A 16,314-nucleotide genomic window follows, 5' to 3' on the forward strand; every position below is an offset into this window, starting at 1 on the left:
CAGATTATTAGTAATGATAAAGTGCTATTGAAATTAATGGGACTTAAGTTAGTCATGACTAAACTTGTGTCATTTATTTCAACGGTGCTTAGTCACAGCTAACTAGCATATGGCTAACTAACTAAGGGACTGCCTTTGTACATTGTATGGAAACTTCAGTTAGTCCAAAATGAAGCAGCCAGATTGGTCCCTGGCGTATCCTGGAGAGACCATATTATGCCTTAAACAGTTGCACTGGCTGCTGATTTGTTTCCTGGCAAAATACAAAGTCCTGGTTATCACCTTTAAAGCCCTAAACAGCTTAGATCAGGGTTACCTTTGAGTGTGCCTTCTTCTGTATGATCTCCACCACACATTAAGGTCATCTGAAGAGTTCCATCTCCAGTTACCACCAGTATGTCTAGTGGCAACTGGGAACCAGGCCTTCTCTGTAGCTGCTCCTGGGTTGTGTAATGCACTCCTGGCAGAAATTTGCGGTTTGGGATCATTGTTTGTCTTCAAGAGAGTCTTTAAAACCTATTTGCTTGTTCTGGCTTTCCAGGGTTTTTAAACTGCTTTTAATTGTTTTAAAGGTTTTAAACAGCTTTTAAATTTTTTTTAATTGATTGTTTTAAATGATTGTTCATGGGGTTTTTGTTTTGTTGTTGTGCCTTTGGATGGGGTGGCATAAATGTAATAAATTAATGAACTATACATATTTAGAAACTGTACATATTTTAAAATTGGATGCTGCCCACCATTTAAAAATATGTACTTATTATGTTATTTGCTATTTTGAGGCTGATATGATAAGTGATATATAAATTGAAAAATAAATATTTGGTATTTTGCATATGTTCCAAGCATGCAGATTGTCCCACTGACTTGAGCTCATCAGTGTTTTGGAGTGGGCATGTGCATTCCTTGCATGGGATACCAGCTGATGGCTGCTAGATTTGAGTGGCTGAAATCACTCAAGGGCTGTTACCTGTGAGTAGACCTACTGGAAGAAAGGGAATTACTCATGTGTAACATTTGTGGTGTTGCTTTTGCAACTAGCATCCTTGCCCCCACCCAGCATCCCAGATTACTGCTTACAAGAAATGATGAACCAAAGGGGGAAATATGCCTGTGTGCTATAATCCTTGAAAAGGAAGCTTCTTTATCTATCTTCTCTGGAAAGAGGAGTGTGTTCCCATTTGGAAGGTGGTAAAACTAAGAAGCACAACTAGCTCTCATTTCCTGCTTAAGAGCTTTTTAGAACATGAAAAAGTTCTAAAGCTAGTTCCCTCTTTTGAAATTTCAACAGTTGGCAACTGTGTAGGCCAATGGTTCTCAAAGTGGGCAGTATCGCCCCCTAGTGGGCATTGGAGCAATCCAAGGGGGCGTTGGAAGCTCCATGTAAAATTAGGGGGCGCCAGGAACCAATCGGTGGGCAGCAGAGGATTCAGCCGGCAACCCTGCTGCGCCTGCGCAATTAGCCAAGGGAGGGGCTCATTGCGCAGGCACAGCAGGGGAGCCGGCTAAATCCTCTGCTGCCCACTGAGACTCCACTGAGACACTGGAGGACTGAAGCCCAGGGTGGCAGCTGCCTGAAGACACTGGAGGTCTTCAGGCAGCTGCCGCCCTGGGCTTCAGTCCTCCAGCTATCCCACCCACCGCCGGGCAAAACTTTTCAGGGGAAGGTGGTCACTAGTTTTACATGCAGTTGAGGGAGCCCGCCGTCTTTTTAAATGCTCCTGCCCCTCGGAGCTCCAACGCTTCTTGTTTCAGTTATTACCATGTCTGAGGCAAAGAAAAAATGCAGGCAGCACAGTGTTGATTATTTGAAATATGGTTTCATTCCGTCTCCTTCAAATAATGCATTACCAATGTGTATAATATGCCAAAAAGTTTTCTCAAATGAAGCTATGAAGCCTTCTAGACTCCAAGAACATCTGACAAAAATCCATCCAGATAAAAAGAATAAAGATTTTCATTATTTTCAAGGACTCAAAGAAAAGTTTGTAAAACAGCCCAAATTGGAAACTATCTTTTCAACAGCTTCCAAACAAGGTAACGATGGGTTGCGTGCTTCTTACAATATAGCTTTACTTATTGCAAAATCAGGGAAACTGCATACTATTGGGGAAGAACTTATTATACCAGCCATAAAGGAGGTATTACAGACTGTGCTACACAAGTCACCAACTGACATTGTCAAAAAAATTCCTTTGAGTAATGACACAGTCCAAAGAAGAATTGATGAGATGGCTGAAAACATTGAAAACTCTCTATGTAATTATTTAAAAACATCTCAGTTTTCAATGCAACTTGATGAGTCAACTTTGCCAGGGAATGAAGCCTTACTTCTCGCTTATGTGCGTTTCATAAGGGATCAACAAATCTGCCAAGAGTTATTGTTTGCCCAAACTTTAGAAACTGATACTAAAGGAGCATCATTATTTCGTGTAATGAGAGATTTTTTTGAAGAGAAAGAAATTCCCCTGAATAACATATTGTCTGTTGCTACTGATGGTGCTCCAGCGATGGTTGGACGCTACAATGGTTTTATGGCACATTTAAAGGAAGAGGTACCAAATATATTGGCCATACACTGTGTTATTCACCGGCAACATCTAGTAGCGAAAAACCTGAGTGAACGCTTACATAGCTCACTTCATCTCGTCATCAGAGCAGTGAACAAAATCAGAGGTAATTCTTTGCAGGACAGGTTATTTGGACAACTCTGTATGGAGAACGATGAAGATTACAATCGTCTGCTTCTTCATACAGAAGTTCGTTGGCTATCAAAGGGAGCCAGTTTGAGCCATTTTTCCAACCTTTTCAACTCAGTGCTAGAGTTTTTGGAAGACAAAGATGCTACTTTAAGAGCAGATTTGATAAAATCAAAACCAGATATAGCTTATCTGACAGATTTGTTTAACAAATTAAGTGAAATGAACCTTCAGCTCCAAGGTGATGACCTGAATCTAATAAAAACTAAAAATGTAATTTCTGCATTTGTGGGAAAGCTTCAAATACATAAAAGAAACTTGGGAAGGGGAGAATTTATCCACTTTCCAAATCTGTCAACAGTAGAAAAAAATGACGGAGATTTACTTGAATATTGCCAACATTTGGAAACTCTGGAATTGGACTTCAAAAAATGATTTCAGGATATTTTAAAAATGGATGTACCTGATTGGCTTTTGGACCCATTTTCCTGTGAAATTTTAGAAGCATCTCCAAACTTAGAAGAAGAGTTGATTGAGTTAAGAACAAATGAAGAGCTGAAATTTAAATTTAAATCTGGATACCAACAGTTTTGGCTGCAGAAGCAGATACCTGAACTTTATCCTGGTTTATGGACTATTGTTCAAAAAATTCTTCTTATTGCATTCCCTTCGTCTTATTTAGTGGAACGTGGGTTCAGTGCAGTAACAACGCTAATAACAAAAAAAAGAAATAGGCTGCAGATAGCTAATTGTGGAGATTTGAGAATGCTGTTAACAAACATGGAGCCAAATATTGACAAATTGTTAGAATCTCATCAGGCTCATCCTTCTCATTAAAACTTATTCTGTTACTAGTTTAGTTCGTATTCCTGTCCTCTATGTCCTCACCATTACTCGGGGCTGGCCCAACCCTCAGCAGTGCCTTAGGCAAGAGGCGGGGCATTCCAGGGGCGGGGCTTGGGCAGCTCACCCCCACCCTGGGGGCGGGGCTTGGCAGGGGGGCATTAAGCATTCAATTTTTTCTAAAAGGGGGCGGCGAACCAACAAAGTTTGAGAAACACTGGTGTAGGCAAACCCCTGAGTGTAGCTATGGCCACATAAATGTAACAAGTGGACCACTTGAAGCATAATGTGAGCAGGAGACGCCTTTGATAAATGAGTACTTTTCACTTTCACATTTGCTGCTTTGAAGTTCAGGCCTGGGTGGAAGGGGTTGTCTGAATTGTGCTCTTTTTCTGTAGACCCTGAACAGCTTGGGTTCGGATAAGCTGGATGGTTGTGATGGGATAAAAGGAGATAAAACAATGGCCAGGAGTGGGTATGTGCCTGTTGAGTAGGCACTTCTTGACTGGTTGCTGCAGGGTTGTCCATCTCTGTCTTCTTCCATCATGGGGTTGGAAGAAGGCAGCATAGATGTGGGGACAAGGATGTCCACATTGCCAGCACAAAGGCTGTGGACAAGGATGTTCATTATGAGGACTATTAAATTGTTGTTGTTGCAGAATATTTGAAGGAGTACTGCAGTGGTGGGACTATTGGGATTGTCAATGGAAATATTTTGTATTTGTGTTGTGTGCATTTGTGAAATAATTTGAAATCAGCATAATTTTATATGTTATAATTATGGTTTTTCTTGATTCTTTGAAACTTGCTTCAGTGGTTATCTGAGGGGGTTCTTGGTATGAAAGAGGGATAGATCAGCTTTAGCTATTGCTAGGCAATGGCCCTTTGGTTTCTCTCACTGCCTCTAAGGTGTCTGGAATAAGGGGTGAGCTTCTGTTTAATGTGCTTACACAGTTCCACTCCTCCCTCTGTTTGACTTAAGCAATGGAAATGGGGTAATATGTGGGAGGTGGAGGAAAATATTTGGTACTAGTGAGGGTAAAGGAAATTGACATTTGACTCTGAGGAAAGGTAGGTACTTTACAACTTATGGACAGTGGTTCATTTCTTAAATGAAATGAATTGTCAGCTGCTACAAATGGTGCCTTTATTTCTCCAGTAATGCTACCTTATATTTTAATCAGCATATAATATATGGACATGAAGCCCTGGTGATATTTGTCCTATGTAATGGCACTGTGAGAGCAAGCGGGGGTGGGAGATATTCTATTTTAATGGTTCAAACACCGAGTTCAGAGAAGGAAGATGACACAAAAGCAATGATGTACACAGAGTTTTTTTCCCCAGGGGAAAAAGAGAAATCAATATAACTCAGAAAGTTACGTATTGTGAGTTGTTCAGCTGTCCAAGTGGCTCTTCATCTGAAGCAGAACACAGTGTGATGGGTCCTTCTATAATTAAACTCTACACAGTGTAATAAGGATTTCAAGGCAGAACAGACATAAGCATTACACAAACCATCCTATTTTTAACAACACCAAAAAGAAAGCAATAGCTATAATATGTATACCTCTCTGCAAGTTTGTCCCTTAGTTGCAAAATACCTAATGCAGCACATAGCATTTCAATAGTACTGGTAAACCCACTCATCTAGCCAATTTCTCCAGAAAATCAGTGCCACTATGTGTGAAGAAAATGAATCAGAAGGTGAATCAACACCTGGGACTCCAAGCAACTGCCCATAATACACAAAGGGAAGCACATCCTGAACAGCAAGCCTCAATCGTCAATTATTCCTCCTGTGTACATAACCAGAGGAGTTTCAGTTTTATGTGTTCCAATAAGAAGCTATCTACTTTAATATGAAACTGAATGAATGGAAACATTCAGATTGCTAACACCAAATGCCATATGGATCTTTATCACCACCTAACATCTTTCTTGAGGGATAACATGTCTCTTTATTGGATAAAGTGCTAGCTTTATATAATAGGGCTGTCCTGTGGTCACTGCTTGAAACTATCTTCAAATGTCATCTACTGCAGTTTTCATGCTGACTGCAAACATTCGTGGTGGTAGATTGTAATGTAGATGCAGACCACAAATTGAAGGTTAGTTGATAGTCCTTGTCAGATCTGACTATACCCAGTAGAGGGGACAGGATTGTCCTCTGTTACAGAGCCTGATTGTAGGGATAAAACATATATTTGCAGTGAGGTTGGCCATCTGACATTTTACTTTTTTAAGGATTAGAGAAGACGTTCTAAATGGTCTGAAAAAATTAAAAATTACCAAATCGCCAGGGCCAGATGGCATCCACCCCAAAGCCCTTAAAGAACCAGATTGTACCAGATAGCCCTGCCAGTAGGGATGTGCATGAATTGTGGCCAATGTAACACTGATTGGTGTCTCTTGTCACCTCTATCTGACTCAGTTCCTTAGCCTCTGTCTCAGAGAAGCTTGGTACAGGGACAGGTATATGCTCAGTATGCTCTGCTGGAAAGATGGATGCAAAGAGCTCATTTAGCTTCTCTGCAATCTCCATATCCTCCTTAATAATCCCTTTCACTCCCTCATCATCTAACACACTGACCACTTCCCTGTAGGGATGTGCATGGACAGCGGATGCGCGGTCCAACGCGGGGGGTGGTGGCTCTTTAAGGGCAGGGTGGCTGTTATTACCCCTCCCGCTGCTTTCCCCCCTCCGGCGCTCCATTTTCAAGTGAATTTTTCAGGGCGACAGTGGTCCTCCCTGCCACCCCTGCCGCCTTGTTGATGGTAAAAGCAGAAGTAACTTCCGCGCATGCGGCTGCCACTGATGTGTGTGTGCCGCACACATCACACAGCATGCACGTGCCAGTGGCAGCCACATGCGCTGAAGTTACTTCCGTTTTTACCATCAACAAGGGGGCAGGGTTGGCAGGGAGGACCGCTGCTGCCCTGAAAAATTCACTTGAAAATGGAGCGCTGGAGAGGGAAAAGCAGCAGGAGGGGTAAGTTCAACCCCCTGCCCTTAAAGAGCCACCCCCTCCGGTGTTGGACCACCAGACCAGGCCACTTGTAAACCAGTTTGCAGGCCTCTAACATGGCCTGCGGACTGGTTCATGCACATCTCTACTTCCCTGGCAGGTTTGCTACTACTGATGTATTTAAATAAGTTTTTGTTATTCCACTTGATGCTTTTAGCTAAATGTTCCTCAAACACTTCTTTCACCTCCTTTATTGTCTCTTCACATTTCTTTCGCCAGAGTTTGTGTTTCTTTCTGTTCTCTTCATTTGGACAGGCCTCCAAATTTCTGAAAGAAGTCTTCTTCCCCATTATAACTCCCTTGACTTCAGTTGTTAGCCATGCTGGCATTCTCCTGGACTTGGTGGTACCTTTCCTCCTTTTTGGTGTACATTTTAACTGTGCTTCTATTATTGTGGTTTTAAATAAATACCTGCATTCTGGAGTGAAGTGTCTCTCCTGATTTTCCCTTTCATTTTCATTTCCACCCAATTCCTCATGTTGGAGAAGTTTCCTCTTCTGAAATTCAAGTCTCTGTGTTAGACTTCCTTGGCAATTCTCTCTTCACACATATGCTGAATTTGATCATACTACAGTCATTGTTCCATGACACTGACATCTCGTACCACGTCCTGTGCACAACTCAGGATTAAGACCAAGGTTGCCTTCTCTCTCCTTGGTTCTATGACAAACTGTTCTAGGGCACAGTCATTCAGCTTGTCTAGAAATATGGCCTCTTTGTCATTACCTGACTGTGAATTTACCCAGTCTATATGGGGTTGATTTAAGACTTCCATTATTACAGCTGGCATAAGAGGAGGCTCCCGGCCATCACTGGGGGGATCCCCCACAATGCACTGTGCACTCACACCCAGCACCACAAAACAATAATCTGTGGGGGAGGTAAGCTTTGCAAGGCTTCCTTCCTGCCTGGCCCTCATATTTGATCATGAGAATGGCACCATTACATACTAAACATAGGCTAAGAAAACAATAAACAGACCATTGGTCTCTTATGCAGAGAGAGGGTACATAGATCCATTTTAAAAAGAGAAGCATGCCCCATACAAATAACAGAGATGTCTATGAAAAAATCCCAACAGTGTTGGCATGTATGTTAACATTTCTCAAAAGCAGAAGATAGGAGGAAAACTTGGGTAGAAGTGACTGTGTGGAAACAAGGTAGAAGTAAGATTTGGATAGCTTTTCCTCCTATCTGGATAAAAGTGATTGTGTGGAAGCAAGGCAGAAGGAATACCTGGGTAGCTTTTCCTCATACCTTGCTTCCTCACAATCACAACCAAAAATCGGGAGCTCCCAAACCTGGGTAGAACACAGTTTTGGGCTGTATGAATGACCTCTGTGTGTGTTGTACCATTCAAATCTCTAACCCCCCCCCAATGCATTAAGTATAGGCTGCTACATCTTTGAGAAAAGAATCTAGATGCTCTTCCCAGAGTGGCTCAATCCCCTAAGGAGAATATCTTACAGTGCTCAGACATCAAGTCTCCCATTCATATGCAACCAGGGTGGATCCTGCCTAGCTAAGGAGACAATTCATGTTTGCTACCACAAGTCCAGCTCTCACATTGGTGTGTGTTCCTTTTACTGACATGAAATTAACAAGCATCACATGATAAGATTCCATGGATTGCCTATATGACTACCAGAGATACTCAGGCTGAAAAGATGACTGGAAAAGCAACAGGTACAACTTGCCTGATCCATCTTCTCTTTCCCTAGCTCAGCAGATTCTCACCACCATATCTCCTGTGCCTCCTCACACTTATAAGGAAAGCACTGACCACCTCTCTCCACACCCTGGTCCCCAAGACATTTTAAAGAAAGCAAAAACCAACAAAAAAACTAGCACACACTAAATCCCACTCCAAAGCTTAGTTTATTAACCTTAACTGTCCATATCACCAAGAGACGGAGACAGGTCTTCTGCTCTGCCAGGTGGCAAGAGGAGGAAAACCCAACCCCTAAAGCACATCCCAAAGCAACTGCAAGATTCAGCTGCAGGGCTCAGCGCTGAAGCTACCTCTGCAAAAATGAAAAGTTGAAGGGGATTTGGAATTCCTCATTAAACTCCCATCTTTGTATTCCAGTTTGCTCTGGCTTCACTGGCTGGGATAACAGTGACTGATGGGGGTGGCATCAACATCCAAGATCCTTCCAAACCCTGCTATTCATCTGCCAATAGTGAAGGTGAAAGGTTGGTTATTGTTGGAACTAGGACCCTGCCAGCATCAGCTATCAGCTGCAATGTCTCATAGTAAGTAAGTGTGTGTGTGTGTGTGTGTGTGTGTGTCAGGGTCATGGATAAAAGTGCTGGACTCCTCCCCTCTTTGTTTTTCGTGTGTTAGTCTCAATTTTGTCTTGTCCCCTTCAGTCTTTAGCTCAGTTTTCCTATCCTTTTGTAACTTCTTTAAATAAATCCTGGTAGTTCTTCAGTACTAAAGAACTGTCTCAAGACCTCTTGCTTTGCTGCTTTCTCACCAAACTGGTTTTGCTCTGCTATGTGGGGACTGAACTGCCATTCTTCCCCTACAGTTATTTTGTATTTTTATATCCCATGAAGGTGCTCATCTAAATGTGAGAACAAGCAGAAATGGACTGCAGCATAAGAGTACAGGAGAGAACAAGAGGGGGAAATCCCTTTTTGTGTAACATCCCCTCTGATATTCATAGAGATGATGGAAGTCTCTCCACCAGCTCCATCCTCCCTTCTCAAGCTGTTCATTTGCAGGTCAGGTGTGAACAGCATTGATCACAAGTGCCAAATTTAGCTAGTAAAATGTGTTGCAGCAAATAGATCTAATGTCTTGAATGCCATTGATAGTCCAGAAGTGTTATGGTTTTGCTTACTTGTTAATGACTCAAAAAACCTTTTTTCTTGGGCAAGAACAACTGAAGCTGAGTGCTTCCTCAGCAGCTTGCAGTTTACCCTCAAATCACAGACTGGAAAAATTGCCCTTAAATTGTACTCCTGATATGTGATAAGAGCACAGATGCATCTAGAATCCCGAGCTTCCTTCTATTTTGGCGCATTTTTCTGTTGATTAATATACATGCAACTCTCATTAACTTCTCGTGATGAACACATGTTTTTAGGTCTCAGTGCTCATCCTATTAACATAAATTGCAAAACCTCTATCTATTTCAGTGCTAGGATAATCAAAATTAATGCTGTTCAGAGAACAGATAGAGATTCTCAAAAAAACTAAACACAAAAACAAACAAACCACTTAGAATTCCAGTCAAAGCACATACAGTTTCATGGGCACTAAGAACAGTAAGTAGAAGTGCATCAAACAGTTAACTCTTCAGAGTATGTAGAGTCTCAAGTCTTAAATTCCAACATTCTCCCCAGAATGCCCAGCTGTTGGAGATGCAACTCCTGCATGGCATCGGCTATTCGCACCAGCAACCCTATTGACCACTAGTGTCATTAGGGGTAGAGACAGCCAGTAAGGGCATTTCTCCCTCTGACCATGTTTTCTCCACTCTACTTACCCTTTGTTAGACTGATAGTCTCAGGTTTTATTCTTCCTTCTCACTTCCCCCTCTTCCCCTCCCCCCACCCCTCCAAGCTAGCAACCAAGCATGTAGGCCGTATCTATCTCCCTGATCAATTTCTCAAGCAAACTACTTTATTTGGAACTTTAACTACATGTCTCCAGACAGTATTAATTAGCAGTTCTCCCTTACCAGTGTACTTCCACTGTAGCTGGGACAACTAAAGAAATCTCCCCTGCTGAGCTCTCTAACACTTCCCCATCAGGAAGGGGAGACTTCCTGAGATACTGAATGTTCTGTGTCTTGGACATATTTACCTGAGTGTAAACCCACTGAAAACAGTGAGAGTTATTTCCAAGTAGGCATGCATAAGTTTGCACTGCTACCTTCTTAGTAATTTGCAGATCACTGGTTTCCGCAAAAAATAAAAATGTTTATTTTTATTTCTATTGTATGATTCATTTAATTCCAGCATGTGTTTATCTGAGGTTGTTGGGGTTTGATCTCTTTATTTTTATTCTGTTCTAGTTCCTATGCCTCTGAACCTACCTGTTCCCAGCCACCATCTTCCTTTTACCCTCATGCTGTTCTGCCCTGGGTGCTTGTTTATGGGAGGGATCTTAGTTGGTTCTATCCAAACAGTTCATCAGTCTTCTTTCCACTGAGCAATACCAAGCCTGCCCCATTTTTTCCCCCATCTTTCCCAACATATCAGGGGGGCAGATTACATACTTGGATCTTTGTGCTGTTTGTTTCGGATCTTTGGAATCTGACCCTCCCCCTTGCCCCCCCAACCGCACCCAAGCATATTTCTTGTTTATTGTTACATACTTGAGGGCTACTGTGTTTTTCAAGGGGGCAATGTGGGAAAATGGTGAAGTTATGGGGAAGACAATGGGAATTGATTTCTCAGTTGAAATAAATACAAAAGTCCTTGTAGGTGGACCGTATTCTATGTCCTACAAAATAGGATCCATATGCTATATGAAATTTAGCAGGAATGATCTCTTGGATCAAATGTCTGTCTATTTCATGCAGATTGTTATAAAACTGTGAAATGAAGAGTGCAGAAATGGTGAGGGTTCTTTCATTTAAACCAATGGGAATGAAAATGCCCCAATCAGGAAATGAAAGCAAGTTATTTTTGTGACATCATGAACATTATTTACATGAATGCACAGATTTCAATGAGATCATTTATTTCCCCCACAATGCATATTTCTAGTGGCAAGTCATTTTATTTTATTTATTTATTTGTTTGTTTGTTTGATTTGTATACCGCCCTTCCAAAATGGCTCAGAGAGGTTAGATGCCTCTGCACTATTCTACGAGTGTATTATAGAGATATGCAAACAAGTTCAATGTCAAGAGTGTTCAATGTCGAAGTGGTTCAGTTTGACCATTCAGGGTCAAACCGAACCATCCTCTGTTTGGTCCAACCCCAAATCCTCTGTTTGGTCCAACCCCTGACTGTTCGTGTGTGTGGGGGGGTGGGTGTCATGATTTTTATTTTTTAATTTATTTTTTAAAAAAAAACTTTTGGGGAAGTTGTTGGAGGCCGCCGGCGGGGGGTCTGTGGAGGTTCTCCCTGCCCCCATTGGCTTCCCTTGATGCCCATAATAGCCAGCCAGATCTTCAGCCTGTTCAGGCCTTCCCCATGGCCCTGCAGCCATTTTGGAGGCTGCCGCACCTGTACAATTGGCCTCTGCTAATTGTGCAGGTGAGGCAGCCTCCAAAATGGCTGTCGCGTTGGAGGGGGAAGGCCCGAATGGGCTGAAGAGGTGGCTGGCCAGCATGGGCATTGAGGGAGACTGGTGGGGGGAGTGGGAAACTCCTTGCCCCCCCCACCTCCAACAACTCCCCCGGAGGGAATAAGCATAAAATATTTTTTTAAAAAAAATGTTTGCAAAGCCCCCCCGCCATGACTGAACCAAACCAGGGGGGTTCGGGGGTGTGTGTGTGCCAGACTGAACTGGTCTAGTTCGGGTCCGGTCTGAACTCAAACCGGACCAGCCTGTTCCATGCATATCCCTAGTGTATTATTCTACTTGTTGATACACTTAGTCAGTTAACTGAACTGATAAATCAGTTTTATTGGAGGTACTTTTATCAGGGTAGCATTATTATTTTATTATTATGAAGAGGAGGTGGAGTAGAAAGCCTGAAGGCAATTGTTCAGGAAACCTCTGGTCTCACACATTCAGAGGTTGTTTTATATGTAGTGGCCTGTTAGTCTTCTAGAAAAACACAAGTATGAATTTTCATTCATAATTTCTTTCATATCTAAACTTATACACATTTAATAAATTAAAGTTGAATATAAGTAATTAACAAGGATTTATTTAATCATGTGACAACCCTAATACATTGAGGCCTTGGAGGTGTAATATAGCCCAAGTATTTTCAGTTGTGCATTTGCCTCTGATGGTGCAGAGGAGCAGCATGGCTGATGCAACTGTCCGCACATATGGCTGTACCATTCTGGAGCAATAACTGAAAAATTTTAGTGACTGAAGGGTCATCTTCAGGGGCTATGGTATTCATGGAAATTACTGCCAGGTCACTGCAAAGTATATCAATAGACAGGCAGGGTTACATGTTAAATCTTCAGTGTGACTGAAGGATATACATGAGGGCAGCTGGGCTACATATGGTGGTGCTTTTGACCACATGAACTGGCCCAACATTTTACTACTACGATGATGAAAATTTATATACCACTCTTCAACCAAAGTTCTCAAAGCGGTTTCCCCAAAGGGCGGATTCCCCAAACGGCTCACAACCTAAAAAGAAACAGAAGGCAGATACCAACAACAGCCACTGAAGTGATGCTGTGCTGGGGCTGGATAAGGCCAGTTGCTCTCTCCCTGCTAAATATCAGAGAACCACCACTTAAAAAGGCATCTCTTTGCTTATTTAGTAGGGATTTTAGCATTACCTCCCTCACTGAAATATGGTATTTCAATTTAATGTATGCATTTTAAATATTTATTGTCCATCTTCCCACCATCAATGGGAGGAGAGCTGGTCTTGTGGTAGCAATTCCTGTCCCCATAGCTAAGCAGGGTATGCCCTGGTTGCATCTGAATGGGAGACTTGATGTGTGAGCACTGCAAGATATTCCCCTCAGGGGATAAAGCTGCTCTGGGAAGAGCAGAAGGTTTCAAGTTCCCTCCCTGGCTTCTCCAAGATAGGGCTGAGAGAGATTCCTGCCTGCAAACTTGGAGAAGCTGCTGCCAGTCTGTGAAGACAATACTGAGCTAGATAGACCAATGGTCTGACTCATTATATGGCAGTTTCCTATGTTCCTAATAAAATTCTCAAGGCCACTAACAATTAGGTCATTCACACTATCAAAAACTGTGTTCTGCCTGGGTTTGGGAGCTGTGTGTGCTCCCAATTTTAAGTTGTGTGGAAGCAAGGAAAGAGGAAAACCTGGGTAGAAGTGATTGTGTGGAAGCAAGGTAGGAGGAAAAACTGTGTGGGTGGAGCCACCATACTCATCCACCACTGAGCTCTGCAGCCCCCTCCCCCCACACTGGCATCCACAGTGCCCGCTCACTGCTGCCATTGCTGCCACCAGCTTTCCTCCCTTTGCCAGTCACAAGACAATGTAATGACGTCACCACCTCAGCACCTCTTGTTGCTGAAATGGGCTTGTGCCAGGGCAGTGACATCATTATACCACTTTTCAGCTAGAAAAGAGAGGGAAGCTGGAAGATGCAGGTGGGCAGGAGGCCACGGAGGTGGGTAAGTGGCTGTAGGGGGTGACCAGTGGGAACACTGGAGAGCCAAGAAACAAAATCTACCAATGGGCCACCACCAACATCACTATCCTACTGCTTTGCACATAGCACTGAATTTTCACTAATGAGGGGGTGAAACTTGCTGCTCTTGGGACGGAATACTACAATCTGGGCCCTTGTGCCTTGGCACATCAGATGCTGGTAGAATGAAGAGGAGAGCATCTCCAGAAGATAATAATACATTTAATGTGGTTGAAAAGCATTTAATACATTTAGTTTATGTGGCTGAAAAGATGCGGAGGCAAAGATTCTCTTTTTCTATTAGCTTATTCTGTTAGCTAAATGAGAAATGACAATTGTTCTAACTGAATTTTATTAATGACAGAGATAAAGATCATCTTTATTCAGTGATTGATATGGCCATCCCATCTCAGAGAAGAAAAGGGGAGGAAAATTGCTATTTTAGATACACTACAATGGATCCAAAGACATCTCCATGCAAAGTTGGATACAACTCAGTGCCTTCATATTAAACAGTTTATTCTAAATGCTTATAACTAAACACAATTGTTTCCTCATTATACAGTATATTCAGTTCTTCACAGAAGAGACTGGCTTGATAAAAAGAGGATCAGAAAATGAGATCTGAAGAAAAGAGCAAATGCATTCTGCTTTGGTTTTTTAAAAAACTTCTGTCAGGAGTTTAGCTTTTTAAAACAAAGGACATTTGCGCTGAATGTTATATTGTAAAGACTCCTTTACAAAGAAAAAAGTCAAGGCAATATCAGCTTAAGCATCAAGTGGGCCAAATCAGGTTAAAAATGTTGCCTTTTAATAGCCTTGTTCAAATCTCTAGGATCAAGACAAAGGCAAAGTGAGCCATCCATTTTTTGAATTATGACAAGGCTACTGACCCATGCTGTTGGCTTTGTAATCTTAGAAATAATGCCTATCTTATCCAGATGATCGAAAGTATCTTTAGGTTTCGGCAGTATAGTATAGGGAATCTTCCAACACCCATGAATCACTGGCAGTACCTGAGAATTTATATAAATGTGACAAGATCCTGGGAAGTGACCAAGCCCCTCAAAAACATAAGAGCTGCAGAAATATGGCAGGCAACAGAAGAAGAATCAGTCAAGGCTCTAACCAAACCATACCAGGAAATTTGGAGAATGACACAGTGACCAACAGATTGGAAGGGGTCTGTCTATATACCCATACCAAAGAAAGGAGACTTAATAGATTGCACAAACCATTGCACAATATCCTTAATTTCACATGCTAGTAAAATAATGCTGAGGATCATCCAATGCAGATTAGAGCCCTATATGGAAAGGGAACTGCCTGATGTTCCAGCTGGTTCCAGAAAAGGCCAAGTAACAAGAAACTGTTAACATCAAACATCTTTCCTGATGCATGCTGGAAAATTGAGAAAGCCAAAGAATACCAAGAAGAACTCAATATGTGCTTTATTGACTACAGAACAGCCTTTGAATGTGTTGACCATGTCAAGTTGTGGAATATCCTTAGGAAAATGGGCATCACACAACATCTCATTGTTCTCATGAGAAACCTATACACAGGACAGAAAGCCACAGTCCAGACAGAATATGGTGAAACAGATTGGTCCAGATCGGCAAAGGCGTAAGAAGGCTGTTTACTTTCTCCTTATTTATTCAACTTATAGGCTGAACATATACTTAGAGCAGCTGGATTGGAAGAAGATGAGCGTGGTTTTAAAGCTGGAGGAAGAAACATCAATTACCTGTATTACGCTGATGACACCACTCTGATAGCTGAGAATGCTGATTATCTGCAAGATCTCGTAATGAAAGTCAAGGGTGAAAAAAATGGGACTACATCTAAATTTAAAGAGGACTAAACTAATGATAACGGGTACAGCAACCAGCCTCAGAATTGGCAATGAAGACATTGAAGTAGTGGATAGCGTCTGCCTTTTAGGATCGACCATCAACAGTAAAGGATCCAGAAGTCAAGAAATACACTGCAGACTTGCACTTGGTAGGGTTGCAATGAAGGCCTTGGAAATGATATTTAGATGCTGTGATGCTTCTATACCTACAAACAGGGGCGTAGCTATAATTGAACAAACGGGTTCAAAGAACACAGGCCCCCAGCTCCTGAGGGCCCCCCAGATCCATCCCTCCTTATTTTCTTCATTATCTCCCTCACTCTGGGGGGCCGCCAGAGAGAGGAGTGAACACGGGCCCCCTCTCCCCTAGCTACGCCCCTGCCTACAAAGATTAGAATCATTCAGACAGTGGTTTTTCCTGTGACACTCTATGGATGTGAAAGCTGGACTTTGAAGAAGCAAGATAGAAAAAGCATAGACTTTGGTGCTGGAGAAGACTTTTGAGGATACCATGGACAGACAGGAAAACAAATAAATGGATCATAGAACAAATCAATCCAGAATTTTCACTTGAGGCACAATTGACCAGGCTCAAACTATCATACTTCGGACACATTATTTTTG

General features: G+C 42.2%; 1 pseudogene; it reads left to right on the forward strand.

Annotated features, from left to right (window-relative positions):
* Nucleotides 1-1,760: 1,760 nt before the first annotated feature.
* Nucleotides 1,761-3,533, forward strand: LOC128350496 (SCAN domain-containing protein 3-like; annotated as a pseudogene).
* The last annotated feature ends 12,781 nt before the right edge of the window (nucleotides 3,534-16,314 follow it).

The sequence above is a fragment of the Hemicordylus capensis genome, chromosome 3 (assembly GCF_027244095.1).
Source record: "Hemicordylus capensis ecotype Gifberg chromosome 3, rHemCap1.1.pri, whole genome shotgun sequence".
Lineage (NCBI taxonomy): Eukaryota > Metazoa > Chordata > Lepidosauria > Squamata > Cordylidae > Hemicordylus > Hemicordylus capensis.